The sequence below is a fragment of the Gymnogyps californianus genome, chromosome 8 (assembly GCF_018139145.2).
Source record: "Gymnogyps californianus isolate 813 chromosome 8, ASM1813914v2, whole genome shotgun sequence".
NCBI classification, from domain to species: Eukaryota; Metazoa; Chordata; class Aves; order Accipitriformes; family Cathartidae; genus Gymnogyps; species Gymnogyps californianus.
In genome coordinates, this window is record NC_059478.1 from 11,132,403 (window position 1) to 11,149,502 (window position 17,100).

The window sequence follows — 17,100 nt, forward strand, 5'->3', positions numbered from 1 at the left end:
AAAGAAAGAAAGGAATAATTTCATGCAAGATCTGAGAGAATGCAAGACAAATTTAGGTTTTCAGGGTTTGTCACAAGTGAGAAATGTGTTGGGGGTCTTTCTAGTGGATACGTATCCATGTCTAGACGCAATATTTCTTTGCACTCCTGATCTTGAAAAAGAAGTCAAATTGTGCAGTCCTAGAACATCTTACTCAGAATTACTCACCAGAGAAACGGCTTGCAGGACCAGGTCAAATGGCAGAAGGCTGACACTGCAGCCTACTGAAGTTGGTGAATATTCTCTCTCTGATTCTGTGGGCTTTGAGCCAGGAGCTGAATGAACATGGAGATTAAATTACTCTCTTGTCTCTAAAGAAAGCATAACCTTCAGAATGAGACAGAATATATAGGACAGCCATGCTGCTCTGTGCTTTGGACTTCATTCTTCAGAGCTGCTAATCCAAGCACCTGGCACATGCATTAAATTGACTTCAAAATATTTCTTCCTCCTTCACCCAAATACAGGACACAAATTATACTACTGGAATTTCCAGAAGCTACTATAGTGTCGGAGACTTTATTCAGTTATTCTGCAATGTTGAACAATTCTTCTGCGCTTCTCACTTGACACAGACTTATCTCGACACATACCAATATACATATCCTTGTCTTGCCTTCAGATAACCAGTACTTTCATATATATTTAAGTCATTCAAACCTATAGGAAGCAACTCTCCATGCTTACACATTCCAGCAAAGGCAGTTGTCATAATTTTTGTTTTGACACTCCTCTACAGTAAAACATTTTTTCCGGAGTAGTTTTTATGTTAGGAATTTGTACTTTTGTATGTTTTTTTCTTTTCATAGCTTTGGACCAAAAAAATGTAGTGCTTGAAACGTCTAAGTGTACAGATTATTTTGCTAGCTTTTCCTGTAACATCTAGAAAAACAAATCTACTGCAATCATTGAATTCATGGCTTGCATGTTACTGTAAGAGTACTCCCCTCTACAAACTGATTTTATCATAACAAATGATATTAAATACATTCAATTCTAATTTTAACTAATATGATTAATATTAGAAATGATAGTTTTTTCACTGCACTCATTTCTGGCTCAAGTGTGCTTCTGGTTTTGGAAATGGGATTGCGAGCAAGCATCCTTTGAAATTTCTGGTGTTTGCTACTGCTAGGAGCAGAGGGCTAGACTGAAGGTCTGATCTAGCTTGACAAAAATCAGTGTTATTTTTCAGTTTGCCCTCTTTTCAAATTGGACTTCAACAGAGGATAAAAATACTGTCAATAATTATTTTACTGCTAGAAAATAAAAGTTAGATATGCTTCCCTTTTGCACTTCCATTACACACTTCAATATAGATTTCTGAGTCTGAACAGATGCACAATGTTTTGAATCTGTGATACTGCTGCACATAGCAAATAAATAATAAGGGAAAGAACAAGCTAAGAAATGGTTATCAGACTGCAAATATAAGCAGTCACTGAGAGAGATGTTGTAGTTTTCTATTTATCATCCTGTGAATCCTTATTTCACCGTTTTCCTTGAGGAATTTGAACTTACCTGAGAGTAAACGATCAAGTAGCTTGCTGTTGCCACATGCATCTTGATCCCACAACTAAGATGCAACAGAAAACAATCTGTAACAAGAATTTTTCAGGAATAATTGTCTAGCAAAATAACAAAATGTTGCCCAATATCCTAAAATCAGTAAAATAAAATGCAACATCAGGAAAGCTGAGAGCACTGATTACTATTATATCTTAAGACATAAACATACACAGGCTCATGATTTCTGTTTAATTGATAGAGGATAATTAACTTTACCAAACAAATACATATCCCATCACAACAAGGAGCCATGCATGTAGTGGCAGTAGGGACAGTAAGACAAGTTTAGAAAGTAACCAACTTGGCAGAAGTGAATATTTTTCATCTGCAAAGATACTTGCATAATTACTGCTCGGGTTGCAGCCAGAAATGTTAGACAATACCTCTCATTTTCTTTTCTGGCTGTCCAGCAGAGTATTTTTTGACTTTATAAGAAAAAGTGGGCTACAGAAAAGAAAGTTAAATGGACACTGTAAAGTACATGAACGGGATTGTGTGCCTTTTATGTGCCTGCTAGCACATTTGATATAAAATGCTGCTGCAATGAGGCTCTGAATATCAGTCTTAAAGAAGCTACTGCTTGCTTTCTGCTTTTTTATTTGAAGATGCCTTGCTGCTTGCATACAAGGTTACATAGACAAGATGTAACTACATTAGCTGGAATAATTTCCTACCTCATTTTGTCAAAACTTTCTTAAGAATAAAACCCTTGGACAGATATGTTTTTTGTGAATCTGGCTAGAGCAAATTAAGAACTTAGAGCTGCTGCTGTTCATTACAAACTACTAGAAATAGTTTAGCTGCTCAGGAGTGCTTTTTACATTCAACAGTGTTAGAACTGTCCTGAGTGAATCCATTTCTTCTGCTATTTAACCTGTAACATGACACTAAATACATAGTAATCGGTGGTTCAAAACACTAATTTTAAACCACTGCTGCTGTTGTGGACAGACCCAAATCGAGAAGCTCTCCAAATCACAATTTACCACTAAACCAGCAGCATTAGAAGACGATATGGCTTGGAGTGCTCAGATCTTTTATAAATAACATCCAGATCCTGAGATCTTTTTGCCCCATTGTATTATAACAGCAACAGATTAAAACCAGAGAACTCAAAAGTATGGTTGTGTCCTTGAACCTACTCAAACTGTGTAAATTCAACATATTTCCAGAATGGACTGTTGAATTCTGGTAAAATCTGCAGCTTTTTGATTAAATTTCCTTGATTTCCTCATTTGGATCTGTCTGAAACAGAAAAATAGTCTTTTAATGGACTACTAGCTTTTCTGGTCTTTAGCAAAACTGAAAAATGAAGTAATGCATAACATCAATGAAAAAACAGTTTTACAGAACTCAGATTCAGTTCAGAACAGTTCTACAAATGTCCAGAGGTTTGGGGTTTTTTTGTTTATTTGTTTTAGAAGAGAAAAGTAACAAGGAAACCCATTTTTTGGAAGCAGACTCTCCAATAACTAGTTTCCAAAGGCCTCTCTCTTCAGCCTCTGAAGAATTTCGCTATTAAATTAAATAACATCTCATTGCAAAACTGTCTTCCTTCAAGCAAGCTGAATCCTCCAGTTTCTTTTACTACTTTTTTTCCAGTATCTTTGAACATTTGTGTTTCCTCTGTATCATTTTTGCCCGTGTAAAGCCAATCTGTACAGGATCACATGGGCAGCCTTATCAGCACAACCTGCATTTGTTTATGAGACCCTTCACTGCGTATAAATCCTAGAGCTGAACATACCTTACTCCCAGCTGCTTTCCTCAAGTAACTTTTATTCCTTTTATTAATTCTCGGGCCTACACAACCTACATGGCACCAGCCAACAGGCCAGTTGGGCTGAGGGCACTAACTGGCCCTGACCAGCCCCACCTGGGCCCTCACCACCCACGGCCCAGGGCGCCATTTAAGCTCAGCCCTGAGGGCCCTATTTCTCTCTCAGCTGTGCTGTACCTCAGCCTGCCTCTGGCACTGTCTCCACCAGGGTTGCTGTGTGGCCTAGCTGCGTCCCTAAGCTGTCCATGGACCCTTGGGCAAGGTGGGCTTTTGGTAAGAAAAGGAATACTTCATGATTTAGTTAGTTTTTTTCCTTCATGGCTCCGTTTTGCAGCTGGGGTTCCTCCACCCTTCGTCCCAGCACAGAGTTAGGGATGCCTGTTAAAGTTGCTTAGAAAATAAAAGCTGAAACAGGCTCCTGGCCCTTGAGGTCCTGGTCACCCTTTGTGCCACTCTCCCTGGCATGGTGCTGGGTCAGTCACAGGCAGGCTGGGCCTGTACCCTGCGGGGCTCGTCTGTGTCAGCTGTGCAAGAGGTGGTGGCTTCCACAGGGCCTGCAGACACCTTCCCTCCTGTATGCATCCCACCCTCCGACAGCCTGAAACCGCTTTTTGGGAGGGGAAGGTGTAGGCCTGGGAATCTTGGGTGGAGGAACGGATGAAATCTCTACCCCAGCACTCGGGGTAAATGTGCTCTGGCTTCAGAGCTGTGAGGTGAAAAGAAAAATACTTACATTTATGTGTACTGAGCCTGACTTGTGATGGTGTGCTGCAGGAGTTCCGTAAGGCTGCTAGACTTGCAGTGTTCCATGCAACACACTATAATGCTAATGGGCAGCAGAACCCTGATAAGAAAAACCTAATTTAAGCTCCTCTTTCTACTTCCAACTTGCATCCATATGCTATGATCCTCGTTGTGGAAACATTTGTGCATGTCTTTAACTTGCTTATCCTGTGTGATACCACTTAAATGTATTTAAAAGGAATTATTTGCAGTACGGGACTTAACTGGAGGCATAAACCAATAAAATCAGAGTTTAGTGCGTAATTTATACCAACTCTGTTTCCTTCTTAAAGACTTTAAAGATTTTCAGGTATGTTAGTAGAGTACTAGTGAAATATCCCTATAGCTGCTGAATTTTGCCTTGTTTGTTGTCAGTTGCTTATATTTGGTTAGGAATTAGCATTAGAACAAATGGAAGCAGTTGGATTAATGGTCAAAAGTACAAATGGTCAAAGGATGAAACTATAATTTGAATATTTTGCAAATATGTCACTACCATATATGAAATACATTCTGCACATATGTTATTAATTTGCTGACTGGTGTGGAATGAAAAGGCCTACTTTTGGTATTTCAGGTTACAACAGTTGTTTTTTTTCTGTGCTTCCAAATTATGAGACTTAATATTCAGCACAACTTTAAAGTAGCTATATGAGAGACAGAGATAGCAATAAAGCATTGCAGTCTGTCCCGAAACCAGGACAGTGCAAATACAAACTAAAAACCCCAGTGCTTTGTATCTGAGCCATGAAAAGGATAAGCAAGAACCAGCCTGGGCAGCTTTTAGAAAGCTGGGAAAAAAAAGTTGTTTCAGACTCAAGCCAATATTTCGAGGTTTTTTTGATCTTGATTTTCTTGCTCACAAGTGAAAGTGGTTTCATGCTCCTTCACTTTAGGTAGAAACATTCAGGCAACCCAAAGCCTGAAGAGGAAAGGGAACCAGAGTCCAACAATGCCTTTGCAACCATGCTAACAGCATTTAAAACCCAGTTCCACCCTCTGCATGCAGTTCCACATGGTCACCTTAGTCGGATAATAGTTTGCCCAGAGCATAAATCCCCTTGTGTGGTGACTGTCAATTGACTCTGACTGTAAAATGCAGCGAAGAGCAAATGCAGTGGTGGAACACATGCTGGTATCTGCATCGCTGCTCCCATGCTCGGTGCTGCTGCTCACGTGTGTCAGAACAGAGGCTGCCATTTCCTCTCTGGCTAATAGGGAAGTATGTCCTAGGGTGGTTCTTCACCTGTTGTGCTAATGGCAGTCCTGTTCAGAGAGGTTTCTTTTCAGATCCTCCAGAAACCTGTTGTTGTTCTCCCTCCTGAGTAACACTGTTTGGATAACTGACCAGTTACTAATGTCAGAAGGCAGAATACTGGTATGGGCATATATGGTATCATTTTGTAATGTTCTGTTTGCACTGTGCCATGTACAGATGAAATTCAGAATGTGTGGTTTGAATCCTCTGCAGACTTAGTCTGACCCTAATCCAAGGTAAATTTTGATCCTCTCTTATTTAATATCAAAATGGAGAATAGCAATAGGAGACTGAACAGGTAAGTATCTATGTCTTCCCCAGAAGGAAGTGCTATATGCTGTACATTTAAACTCAAACAATGGTATGTCATGAACTCAAAGAGTTCATGGGCTCAGCTCCTTAGAAGATAGTGTTGTCCAGTGCAAATTCCTTTTTGGTGAATGTCAGCTAACTGTGACTTTACACACACCAGTGCCACTCCTGTCTTTAATCAAGTTAGGCAATGATTATACCAGAGCAACTTTCAAGACAAGCAGACCTATAGACTCCAAACTGCAGAGTCTCTAATCCTCATTCATGTGCCCTGATTTTGCACTACATCTTGTTTGGAAGGGAAATAGGATGATACGTGAGTGTTTACCATTACACACATGGAGCAAATGATTGGAATTAATCAATGTTATTTGCAGCAACCCTCAAGTTCAGCAGCCTGTCAAAGGGAGTGCAACAGGCATTAACCAGGTGTCTGTGTATTGCCCTTAAGAGCAAGGAGCGGTGGCAGTACTCCCACCGATCCTGGGGAATCCTTCACTGCATGTAGGTATTTCTGTGCTACTGCTGCAGTACATATATTATCATTAATGTGGCATTAGTGAAAGTGAAATACAGTATACAGTACTAGGAAATAGGAATCCAAAGTTTCTTAAAAATGCTTAGTATGATGACAAATGTAACACATACATAAAATTATTATTAGACTATTACATGGTTTGTTCCCTGTGCACTGATATTGCACTATTGTTTTCTAATGGACTTATTTACATTACCAGAATACTCACTATGTAGACTTTGCAGTAAATAAGGGTTTACCCTACCTATCTGGTAGGCTGGTACAACATATGTACTCTAACCACCTATCTAATAGCATCTTCCTTCCTCAGATGTTCTGCTGCAGCTCTGAATATTGAAACACTTTTTCTTATTTTACCTTTGCCTGTAATTGTATCACTTCAGTGAAGTTTTGCCCACATTCACACTGGAATTGTGAACAGGATCAAAGTCTGTGGTGTAATTAAACCCATCCCACTCACAAGAATTCAATCTCTTTTCTGAAAGCTACTTCATATATTTATATATAAAATGAGTTTGCTTGTATGTGCTGATGTCATCTGTTTCCCATTATCTATGCTTTGAGACCTATATATGAGGAAACGTTAAGTAAAACATTTTTATTAGACACTTTTAAACTACATAGGAAAATTGAGAAAGTATTCAACAAGTAGGGCAGTAGGTTAAATGAACTAGCTGTACCCAAGGCAGCATTTGCACCCTAGATCGTATGGGGTGACAGTGAGGCTGCACAATTTCAGATTTATCCAGCAATGACTGCATCCAGCTGTGTGGTAATAGGTTAAACTTTGACTTCGTAGCTAAAGAAGACAGATTCACTCTGGAGCCTAAACCTTGGGCCCTGTGACTGTCAGCTATTCTCTCTGAAGGTTTGCTTTCTCCAGAAGTCTTTCTGAAGACTCTGTTGATCACTATATCTACAAAATGACTGTGCAAATGTGTGCCAGTATTCTTGCAAAAATGCTACTGCATGCTTGGAATTAAAATAGTAGCGTTGGCATTGTATGCTGCATGGACTGCTAAACCTATTTTTTCATCCTAATTCTACAATTAGGGCTTTCTGGATTTAGTGAATCTTAATGTTGCTCACATTCCTATGTAGTTGCTCGATGATGCAGGTGTTTGGAGCAACCATAAAGGCTTCATGCTTCTTATGGATGCTTCACAGTCCTATAAATGTGGTTAGATGCAATTTTTTCTGTGCTCTACTAGGAGGATTTCTCATTTAAAATGCCAGTAGGATTTTTGGATGTAGCAAAAATACTGTAGCTTTCTGTACCTTAATTTTCAGAAATACTTCTTTTGTATTGGCATGGGAAAAAAGTCCAATTGGCCAAAGTCTGGCCAAATTGCAAGAGGCCAAAGTGTAAGAAAATGAAATATCATAGTGGGGAATGTAGGCAGAATGATGCACCATGATCTATACTTATTTTTAATCAACTGAAAAAATCACAGCTTCATGTGACATGGTGGAACTTTATCTGATTATCAGCAACAATATATTTACAAGTAAGAATTATGATTTTAAAAAACTTTTTAAATAGTAAAACTGTTTTAACAAATGTGCTAGCACACTGGCAAGTAAGCTGCTGTTCCCTGTGGTTTTGTACTTTATACATTCTCCTCTAAAATATGGCCAAAGGCTTTTCTTAATAAAACAAATTGTGTTTGGAACTAATTTCTAGCTGATCAGTATCTCCAGAGTTCTCCATTCAGTCAATGGCTACCTATGAGTAAGTATTGGCAATGACACATATTTTCTTTGCAGAGTAAAGCCTTATCTGTTCTGTTTTGCCACAACTGTACATACCAAATAGCAACAACAAAACTGTCACCAACTTAAATGATTCAGTGTTGAATTCATTCTGTTTCAAAGGGTCTAATCCTGTAAAGTAACAGATAAATTTCTGTGGGAGCCAAAGCTACTCAATACTTTTTTTTTTTTTCAAAAGCAGGATAGGAAATGTATTAAATTTTCATCTAATATCTGGCCAGCATTCTATTTTCATAAAAACTTTGCTTTATGATTTTAAGTCTTTCTTGGGGATCAAAATAAGATGGTGTCTGTCTTCTGTTTTTAAATGAAAATTTAATAGGGAATTTGAGTTTAGAGGAAAATAGAGCTTCCATCTCTGTTAGTCTTCAGACAGTAGCATAATACTACTACTAATTGTGGTGGCATAGGAAGGCTTTAATAGCAGTCACTTCTCATAACTGAAGGAGTACATCTGAGCACACAACTACCCTTCATTAGCACCTTTTCAATCATTTCAGTGCCTGCAGGTCAGCATATTTTGCATTGCTCCATTAGAATTGATGGACACATACTGAAGACAGTGGTCTGCAGCTTTATTAAAAAAAAACCCCAGACAATTTCAGTTCTTTATCAGATTGCTGTAAATAGGTAACACAGCACAGTTGACTAGAAGAAAAAAATCTATCTCCCATTTCTTCATCCATGAGAACTAAGGTGTCTCTGCCACTAGAGGGTGAGACAACTACAAACCAAATACTTAAGTCTTAGTCATTCCTGTAGACAGTACAAATGCAAGTTAACATGCAGACAGGGCCTTGGTTATTCATATTTAGGAGAGAAAGATGCATACCGTGGGCATAGCAAGTACTTACACGCTTAAAGCCAGAGCTGCAAAGAAATATGGGAACAATCTGTGATAATGAACAACAGTGGAACAAAACTCACTATCTAGACAATAGATTTTTGGGCTTTGGGAGGCATAGTTACAAAAAATAAGTTCTGATCTTGATTCACGTACTGAATCAAACGGTTCTGCTTCAAAAAAGAACTACTTCTGGCTTAAAATGTCTCCCTTTCAGTAAAAAATCAGAAAAAAGGTCTAGCTTCCTGCTTGCTTTTGATCTACACCATCTATACTGAAGATTTTCTTATTTGCTTTCTTGTAGTTCTTTGACTTCTCTTGTATTTCTTTGCTTTTACTACAAGACAGTCTGATGCAGTTGCCCTGGTGTATCTTTCAAAACTGCGAATTAACTGCTTCATGTAGTTTTAGTATGGCTATGCATCTTGTCCTGACAGAAAGCACTAATTCTTACTAACATGTCCAATGTTTCTTAACAAATCATTTTACAAATAAGTCATGTTTTGATGCTTGCAGAGTCTCTTAGAAGATTGTTTTCTCTGAAGACTTCCCTAACTCACAAAGAAAATATACCATTTACATTTCAATGTATAAAAGCTACTCTTAAATCACAGATTTAACAAATCAATATGCTGTTTCTTCAGGAACAATATTTCCTTATTTAAAACAAAAATCAAGTCCCACAGGGTACTGTAACATCAAGTAATTTTTTTCTTTTTTGTTCTTACAAAGCTCTCTGAAGAATTCTCTCTTTAAATATGTTTTGACAATGCCTGCTGCCTTGTTACTCTGTTGTTGCTTCAGCAATCTGAATGTCCAAATTCAACTTTCCTTTTTTCCTGAAGAAAGACTTTGATATTGAGTTTGTAAAAAACACTACAAAGGGCATGTATGCGGTCAGGAGAAACAAAACTATGTGTCACTAAGTGGTAGTAAAAGAAGAGGCAAAAGAGAAGAAAATATTAAGTATCATAGACAGTTCTAAACTAATGCCTGGGAGATTTTAGTAACTTATGCAACTTTTCTTAAATGAAAGACAATTGTGGCAAGAATTAGAGTGAAATTTTGAGATTCTAGTCTAGTTAGACAAGGGCAGCATTAATCTTTGTTTGAGGAATTACAATTTCATGCTATAGAAGGATCAGAATGTTGTTGGAAGCTTTTTGTGTTTATCAACAGCATTTACATTTTAGGGAAATTAATGGTTGAGTTTGAAGTTACATGTAGGATTTCACATTTTCTGCTGAAAACTTTTCATGCCCAGGCTTAGCTGCATGCTCAGATTTTGTTAGCTGCACACTTAAAGCATAAAACCAGTCCTTATTGAACCTTGTTGAAATAAATAGGGTTTAAGAACATACTAAGCTAATGCTAAATTGAAACTCACCCTGCTGTTTCTGTTAGTTTACTTATGGTTCTTGTACAATATTTGCATAACTTCAGAGAAGCTACAGAATGATGTTTCCTTTTTTTAAAAAAGGTGTTATTAGAGCAATGAATGCATGCTATTCTTTATTTTTTGAGGATTTTAACTGAAAGGAAACAAATGATGACATTCCCTTGTGCTGACATTAAAAATCCCTGGCCCTTTTCTATGGGCTCTTTTCTTTTAGTGTCCTAAATACCATAGAAGTAATAGAGCGTTTACAGTTGGAGGCAATGATTGCTTTCTTCATTTCAGAAGAAGAGATTTTGATCTCTATCAAATAATTTTAACTCTCAAACCTATCCAAAAGCTTTACTGGGAGGTACAAATGAAATCACACAGAAAAATCAGTTAGAATATTTTTGCTACTTGAATATCACATGGAAAGTATGAAGTGCTAAAATATTTTTTTTATTACAACACTACCATATTTAGCACAGTTCCTTCTTCTACCTAGTCTTTAGCATCTTTCTGCTTAGTGATTTCTATAGGATTTGCAGCTATCCGAACACTTTGCCAGAATACATCCCAAACCATTTTTTTTCTGGACAGTAGAACACAGCTGTTATAGTTGGGAAAACTGGAAATCTGTCCAGCTTTTATCTCCTTCTGTTACAGCAACAATACTAGATGTTAGCTGCCTACTAGTTTCTAAGGCTCAGAGCCAGACCCAATGCCAACTTAAATGACTAACATTACTATTAAATTCAATCACACTTACTATCAGTCTCAAACTACTGTTCAGTTGAGATGCAAGAGCCATGATTTGATTTTAAGGAAAAACTTGAGATAAAAAGCCTGGTCCTTGTTTCAGTTTCTAAGGCATTGCTGCTGTTTCTCCCTAAAATCAAAATGGCAGAGGCTGAAAAAACACATCTGTATGACACCTGAAAATGGTGTTAGGGGAGGGTTGGTGCTGTTTAACTTGATCAATAGAAAAACAATAGTAAAATTCCTAGAAATGTCCGTGTTAGCTGAAGGACCCGTGCAAGAGAAGAGAATTCAGGCATGGCATGTTCTCTTCCCATGATCTAATCTGGGTATTTGTGGTCCACTGTTGCACTACTCGCATGTGCCTACTCATACCCAGACTTGTTACATTGCTGTAACAGAACTCTTCTCATCTGGGGTAAGCAATGGAGGGGCTTTGAGGCTACAGTAGAGGGAATGATTTCCCCAGGCCTGACTCTGTGAACATTCATCTCTTCACCATGGTATACTTGGTGGAACCATAAGCTTCTGCATTTTTTCCAGCTTCCTTCAGACTTGTAACTAAATTAAAGCTGTTTATATGTTTTCTTGCAGCACTTTTGCAGGCTAGCTAAGACAGAAAACAACCATTTAAGTACCATTTTTTTTTTCACTCAATGTCCTCCACTGTGCAGAGCAGTTCCTCAGGCTCTCTTGCAACAGAAGTGCTTGTTGCTTTGGTGCCACTTCACTGCTCTGGGATTTAGTGAACTTTCTTATCCTGTCTGAGCTCCTTCTATTCTCTCTGTATGGCTTGGCCGTGAGCTTTAGCTGATCTGACATTCTTTCCCACAGAAACATGAATGGGAATGGCAGGTAGCAGCACAGTGGTTATCTGTTGCTTATTTCAAATGTGGCTGCCAGATAAAAGCTGAAAATGCTATTTTGCAAACAGCACCTCCAGACAGGCTATACAGGACTGAGCAAAGAACCAGAAAAAACCCCTACTATCCATTTTCTGAGACCTTGAAAATAAGGGTAATTTTATTGTACTTGTATGTTTTAGAGTTTGACAGTATTTTTAGGCCTAAAGAACTCAGTGATAAACATTAGAATTCATCATTCTAACAGTTTTCAACTTTCAAAGTAAATTATTTGTTTTAAAGGTTGAACATGTCACATGGTAATAGCATCTAACCAGCAGCTATGAAATGTCTAAGGAATCAGAGGAGATAGAGAAACCTCAGTAAGCAAAAGATAATGACTGGGACAGCAGAATACAAACAGTAGAAACAGACAAGATGGGAGGGGGACTCCAAAACCTTAGTTTTTACTTTATCATATATTTTTGGATCATGTTATAACATCACAAAGATCATGCCTGTCATATAAACTCAATCTGAAAATTTTAGTCAGGCTTTGACTTATGGAAGTGCCAGAAAGAAATAGATGGTAAGACAATGGATCAAATTCTGATGATGGTTGTACGTGATGAACTGGTAACTGGAAGTTTAAAATCTATTTTTACTCATTTGTTTTTGTGGTATGACGCTAAAGCCCAACACACAATTCTTTTTGTTCTCATTCTATTTTGTTTTTCCAGCCAGATCCGGCTCCAGGCAGAAGAAAGGTTTAAATAAGATAGTTTTGTAGGAGGAAAGCTTCTGGAGGGAAACTCTCTTACTATGAATCTGACACATTTATCTGCTTTTGTGGGAAAGGCATTATTTTTAAATTAAAAAAAAAATCAGCAAACTATTGACTAAAATTTCTATTAAAAATACACTTAATGCTCAAAATGCACCACATTTATATTGTACACTAAGACACAACAAGTCTTAGTAAATGTTTTTAAATACTCATATACATGTAAGGAGCTGGTTTTGTACTGCACGGTACCTTGGAGAACCATCTACTGTGCAAGCTGAACTCAAACTTGAAAAATGTTACCATTGCAGACTGTCAATTTTTATTTCCACTTTTTGCTCACTTTGGGGGAAAAAAAACCTAAAATTCTTCATTATGTTGTAAGACATTGCAGTGTAAGTAGAAAGAGTATTTCTACAATACAGACTAAAAGAATAAGTCATACTAGCTTTGACACATGATGTATGTTTAATGTCTGAGGTCCTTTGTTACAGAATATATGGAATACTAAGGTATCTGCACCAAGGTTACTGAAGTTTGTAATAGCATGCAACATCACAGTATTAATATAACTAATTGAAATTATATATTAAATATTGTATACCCTATTATATTTTGAATTGAATGGGTTATATAAAGTAACTGCACTATTTGAGGGTTTCTGAGTTTTTGCTGGAAACAGACTACACCTAATTAGGACACTATGGCTGAAATGTTATTGTTTACTAATGATACATTGCTGGTGCATTTGGATAAGTCTTGTACTCTCATTGCATATGAATGAAGATAAGATATAAAACATTTTGGAATATGGATAAGCAGGCTGTAAATACCAGATACATAGGCATAGTAGAAACATTGAGGATGCACAGAGGTTAGAATGAACCCCCATCTACAGGTGAAGCAGCACTGATGGACTCAACAAAAACAATTTTTGTGCATATATTGAGATGATTCTGTGAAACTTTCCGTATATGCACTATCTATAGGTGAAATTAGGCTCAGACCTTGCAAAGAAAATTGAATTCTACTACTAACTATTAATATTGGCTATTTACTTATAAATGCCTTCATATTAACCTGAAGTTCACTTGCTAATAAATGGAGAGAAACATAAATCCAGTATCCAGTGGCGGTGCTACGGGCTTGCAAAAGTAACAACTGCTCCAAAGGTGCTTACTGAAGCCTGTTACTGGGAGCTGAATCTTCCCATTTAGACATTCAGTGCATACATCTTGCCTATGCATTTAACTATAGATGTTTTAATGTTGATTATGGCATAAACCTAAAGAACTATAAAATGTTAATATTGCACTGCATGATTTTTACTGTATTGGTTAAAAAAAGTAATAATACCTAAAAGTAATGCAGCACTTCCATACTCTGATCTCTCTAAAGGCACTTATTAACAGGTAGCTTGAGCTTGCAGTTAATTTAACAAGGAGCAGAACCAATGAATCCTGTTTTCCTATGAATTTGTCTTGTGATGTGCAATGAAGTATAAATGCTGTTCCAAACTTCTGGAGTGTTTTTTTTCTGTGTGGATTGCACTGGCTTCTAATCACAGCTGATGTGCTGTGACTGCCTTTCCCACCAAAGGGGCAACTACTCATCAACCTATCTTTACAACATTTACGTATTATTAACAAGATTAAAGACTCTACTTCTCTGCTGGGTAATGGATGCAAAATTTACTAGGAGGGGGCAGGCAGATGACATAAATTTTTCTTTCTTAGAGAACTTATCCCAAACATTAAAATTCCATTAATCCTTTGTGATTCCTAATGGGTTTTGGAACAACAAACTGTGGCAGATTCTTTATTCATGAGGGTAGTAGTTTCTATTACCCACTCAGGGAAGAAAAAGTGCTAGCCCATTTTTTTTGGTTATTAACTATTACTATTTAGTAAACACTCCAAGCACTGTGGAGAAATCAAGAAATGCAGTCCCAGCCCCAAGGACTTTCCATACTCAGGTACTGAACTTTGATGTTTGGTACCAGCCAGATGGATGTAAAGGACAGTGTCTGACTCCAGCTGTTCTACAAGAGATGGTACTAGATTTTTATGCAATTTAGCTTTGGAGTTTCCAAACAGCTAAGGCTAACTCTTGCTTTTATATGATGATAGCATGATCTATTTTTCCATAAAAAGCAATGACCTGTATATGTCTCGTGCAGGGAAGGTAGCAAGGGCTATGATAATAAGGAGTGGGAGGGAGGGAAGGAAAAGGAACGAAGGGCAGCAGAACACTGCAGTCTGTGGCATGACAAATGGAAAGGAGCAAAACCTACACGTGGTAGCTAAGTCTGTCACTGGAGAAGCAAACTAAGTTGTTTGACCAGGGTAATGCCAGAGAGCAACTCCGAAAAGAATGTTTTTTGATACCCTAATGTGTAACCAAACTGATCGTTTAAATGAGATGTATATTGCAGTGTATTGAGAAGGAAAGATTTTTCCAAAACTCTGAAGTGTTGTTCTGTGCAAATCTTGGCAAAAGTTTAATCTGTGTAAAAGTATTATATGAATGCCTTTCTACAGTTTAGAAAAACTTTCAGGTAAATGTGTTCAAGCTTCTTGAAAGAAGATATCTGCACATACACTGATTCAGTGTACAGAACTACGTGTGCAGATGAGCTACAAAACATACTGTTTCTTTACGCTGCGTAGAGATTGAGAATTATAAATAAAAACTATTGGCAGATCATGAGATCTGGGATCAGTATATTCTTTTCCATAACTACTAACAACTGGGAAAACCTAAACATAATAAGGATAAAATAGTAACTCAATTAGTTGACTTCATTTTCATCTATGATTCATTCCATTTGGTAACACTCTTCTACCAAATATGGGCATATCTGAGTTCTGTGTTTTGGAGGAAATGTGAACTAAGACAAATTTGTCATTTAAGTAACATTGAATGTTTTGAAGCAGTCAACATCTGGCATTTAAAGGTGGCAAAAATTAAAGTTTTTTTTAGAGTAGAATAGTTTCATAATAATGAAAATGGAGATAAGATTTTTTGGGGGGAGTGACTTTCAGGCCTCTGAGTGGTTAGAGAAAGAAAAGTATCATGGAGATGTTGGTAGGCTTCCCTTGTGTCAAATCTTTCAAATGAATGAAGAAGCACAAAAGATGTAATTTAGAACATAAGAAGTGAAATATCTCAGAATAATAGAGTATTACTGGCAGCTTTCTGCTGTGGCCTACTGATGTCAAAGTGAATGACTGAGGTATCATACCAAATTTTAGAAATGAATGAAGGATAAAACAAACAAGTGGCAGTTAGAAATGGTTATTTTAAAAAATAAAGGTAAGAAGGAGCAAACTGATATAGCATAAAAATGTATGAAAAACAAGAAAAGAAATCTTGAGGTAGTTTTAGTGGATCTGCTATTTAATAACTGGAAATAGTAAGTTTGGTTAGGACCGCTTTCCTGTGTTAGGTGTCCTGGAATCCTTTTTTGGGAGGTGTAGACAGAGGTCATGGAAGTAACAACTGAATAGAACAAAATGGGAAGGAATAGTAGTAGAGCAATCACCACTTTTAACTGCTGCGAAGTGTGCCCTGAATCTGTCAGCAGGATTTCTGTTTTTGTTTTTCAGAAGAAGTATAGCAAAACAGATCAAACCTAACATTTTTTGTCTGGGTTCCCATCATTCACTAGAGGAAATGACAAAGTCATTTTATGTGATTTTTATGGCTATCCCTTCCCCCTTCCCCTCAGTTCTGTTTTATTCATTAATTGCAATTCTCAGTTTTTGTTCCAAGCTTCTTAAACCGGATTATCACCTTTTCATTCCAATATTCTCTCCTAGTTGCCTATAGTTATCACTACCTTTTTATAAGGGTTGATTTCTTAACCTTTTGATCTGCTTTAGTACTTCACTACCTGTACTTTATAACACAACCATAATTATTTTTCCTTATGAAGAAATTAAGGTGGGGTTTTTTTTCCAAGCTCCTGAAAAATTTTAATTTAAATGGCCTAAACATTCATTGAACTCTGTTTACGGCCCATCTTACAAACACTCAGTTAACTGTAGTTAAACCCAAGGTATTTTCAAGTTTCAAAATTAGATTTATAAAGGTTTATACAGGGGGAGTGACTCGTACAAGGTTGCAAATAGAAATTTCAAAGAAGGGGAATATTTAAATGAAGAATCCCAGTTAAAAAAAATTCTAAACAACTTTGCAATTTAGAGCAGTAAAAAAAAAGGAATCTATAAAGGTATTAGGGCAATAGGAGCAAGACTGTGAAATGCTTTAAAAAAAAAAAAAAGTCATGTCCTATTGTGGGTTGAAATGGCTGACATATGACCATACATTGTCAGCATGGCTCTGTTACTTGTTTCTTGGCCATACCATGATGTAGAAGTTCAGTATAATTGAGACCGAATGTGACTTCATTAAAGATGCTATTTCTCAGCAACCACAG

At 37.2% G+C, this 17,100-nt stretch overlaps 1 long non-coding RNA gene across 1 annotated transcript in view; it reads left to right on the plus strand.

Annotated features, from left to right (window-relative positions):
- Positions 1–3,609: 3,609 nt before the first annotated feature.
- Positions 3,610–17,100, plus strand: part of LOC127019315 (uncharacterized) — a 34,483-nt gene continuing 20,992 nt past the window's right edge. The window contains exon 1 of the long non-coding RNA XR_007766889.1: positions 3,610–3,661. This is a non-coding gene — a long non-coding RNA (uncharacterized LOC127019315). The remainder of the gene's footprint in view (positions 3,662–17,100) is intronic.